The following is a 2,824-nucleotide window of genomic DNA, read 5'->3' as shown; positions in this document are numbered from 1 at the left end:
AATAAATACAAATTCATCAATCCCCAAACAAAGTTATCTTGTCTTTAATCCTTTGCCCATGCTTTTACTAAGGGGCCACTCTGGTAATTTACAAGGGGGCAAGCAACAGTGTACAGCTGATTGATGATCCCTGTGATGGAAAGAGGGATTTCTGTGTCAAACAGCTTGTGTTCCTTCACCCTGCGGATGAGACGCTTGACGTGGACCCTCAGCCGAGCAATGGACTGTGTCTTCTTTACGTCATCAGCCGTCAGCTGTTTCCTTTTTGACAGGAAAGCAGGTCTGTAGACTTTGCATGACACACAGTCATCAACAAGAATACCTTTGTTGACCATTATTGCCATCCCAGGTTTCAACAGAGACACAATCCCAGACTGCTTAAAAAAGCTCCTTGTCACTGACAGATCCTGCATACAGGGAAGACACAAAGGTGACCACACCATGTGGTGCCATGCCGATTAACCCCTTGAACGTGCAGTGGGACTTGGAGAAGAGTTCACTTTGAAGTAGGAGAGAAGATGGAGTTTGGCAATGCAGATCCGTGCAGTCAATTACCACTTGTGTGTCTGGGTAGTCCTGGAACTCATTGGGTAGATTCACTTTGACTTCCTCCTCAGAGGAAAAATTGGCCCGGGTTGTAATAATTCGGCTAACTGTAGACTGATGAATCTTGAATCTGTGGGACAGATCGCGCTGTGTTTGGCCAACTGAGAGGTTGATCATGAAGAGGAAGAACTCATCAATGGGCTGCAGGGACTGACCCTATAAAAATAACAAGGTTTGCAATTATGTACATATAATGTGTTGACTAAGCTTTCACTGAAAATGCAAAGTTTTTTTTTTTTTTTTTTCTTGCTATTTTTTATTTACCCATGTACTGTCTCTTGTTTCAGCTTCACTCCACATTGTATTTGCTCTTGCTCTGGTCAAACGAATCATTTTGTGGGATGCAGGTTCAATGAGTTTCTAGAAACTCATTAAATGCCTGTAAGTCATGAACCTAAATGAGATGTAAGACATGTTTATTTACATGTACACACACACACATATACATACATACACACACATACTTGTGTGTGTATATATATATATATATATATATATATATATATATATATATAGCCTACACACAAACATGTATACGTTTTTTTATTTACTCAACATCACAGTACATAATGTTAAAAACTGTTTGTTTGTTTGTATATATATATATATAGCCTACACACAACGGTGTTTATGCGCACACACGCACAAGAACACAGACGTGTATATATAAACGCACACACACACACACATATATATATGTATGCACACATACAAATATTTTAAAAACGTACCTAGTGTAGAACCTTATATCATCGTCGGAAGCATGAAATCGCCCCAAACAAAATCTTTGACGGACTGACAGCTCCTCCACCTGTCTCATTAGTCGGCCCACCTTTCTTTCGAGATCTTCGGTCTTGTCCAGTGCATTATCAACTGCCGCTGGTTCTGGGACTAAACAATAATCATGATCCAGATAATGAGCATTCATTGGCTCAGGAACTTCATCCACTTGATTGTCCTGTCTTTGCCATACCCCTGAGCGCCTTGGTTCAGCCACGAAGTAGTCGTTCCACTGGAATAGGGTTGGTGCAGCTCCCTTTGGCAGCAAGCAACGCCCTTTAGGGGTTGAGGGCTCAATCAGATCATCACTTTTAAAGTGACGACTGCAGACCCTTGTATGAGATGTGCTGCTAAATCTCTCACGTTGAATGTTGTGAATCCACTTTCTGCGTGTTTCTTTGTCCACAGGAAAAGTGTGGAAACTCAGTATAGAATTAAACTTCGACGAGGCCTCACATAACGGGACACAACAATGTTCAGCCAAAGTACTGTCTTGCCGCCGTTGATATTTATATTTCCTGGAAGCCATCACTAAAATATTTAAATATATAACGTAATACTATATATATACCTATATTATAAATCGCTGTGTGAATGTTATTGAAGCTTTGCCGTTAGTACACTTCTTCACTATAGAACGCTCTATGCGGAAGTAAAGACGCTGACTGAGATTCTACCGGAAATACGTCAGCAGCGTTAGAGCCTATTTAAACATTGTTGATATTCTTCATCTGCAGTGTTGGGCAAGTTAATTATAGATGACTAGTTACTGTCATTTGAGAGTAATAAGTTATATTACAATATTATACTGTCTCTCAATTGTAATGCATAACACTACTTTTGAATTACTTTTGAGTTACTTTCACCAAAATGAAGCTTGGCAGCTATAGCGTATGAATTTCACCACCAGATCAATAAAGTCTCCTCTATAATACACTTTAATACATCTAAAGTATTCATAATATTTTGTAAAATGTATATGAACATGCAAAGTAAAGCTATAAAAATAGGTAAGAAACTTACAATAGGCAAGTAGGAGAAAATGAAAATACTGAATTAAAAGTACGACATTGTTGTTACTACGCTGTTCACCTGCTAGCAAGATTTCCATTTCCAGCTTGCGCAAATGCTAATTGCTAACCATTAATGTTGATTTGCACAACAGTCCTACATTTGTCTGCCTAGAATAGACTGTATACATCGCATTTAAGAATTGTATACATTCTTAACAGTTTATGATAGATTCGTTCTTAATTTCCACGTTGTTAAAAATCGCTAGCGTGCTGATAATGCAAGCTTTGCATAAATGTAATGTAAATGTGCTGTATTTATATAGCGCTTTTCCAATCTTAACAACTGCTCCCAGTCTAACACACTTCTCTGCTCCTTTATTCCAGGTGTTACCTAGTAAAAACCCCATAGTGACGGTGTCTGCCCC

General features: G+C 38.9%; 1 long non-coding RNA gene across 1 annotated transcript; it reads right to left on the bottom strand.

The window, feature by feature from the left end:
* Positions 1-620: 620 nt before the first annotated feature.
* On the bottom strand, positions 621-1,460 carry LOC117942990. The gene is made up of 3 exons (XR_004656265.1): positions 1,338-1,460; positions 871-1,000; positions 621-762 (listed from the first exon to the last, which is right to left on the bottom strand). It is a non-coding gene; the product is annotated as an uncharacterized LOC117942990 (long non-coding RNA).
* Positions 1,461-2,824: the final 1,364 nt, after the last annotated feature.

This window comes from Etheostoma cragini, chromosome 1 (assembly GCF_013103735.1).
Source record: "Etheostoma cragini isolate CJK2018 chromosome 1, CSU_Ecrag_1.0, whole genome shotgun sequence".
Classification (NCBI taxonomy): Eukaryota; Metazoa; Chordata; class Actinopteri; order Perciformes; family Percidae; genus Etheostoma; species Etheostoma cragini.
This window is presented reverse-complemented; position numbering and strand designations above follow the sequence as displayed.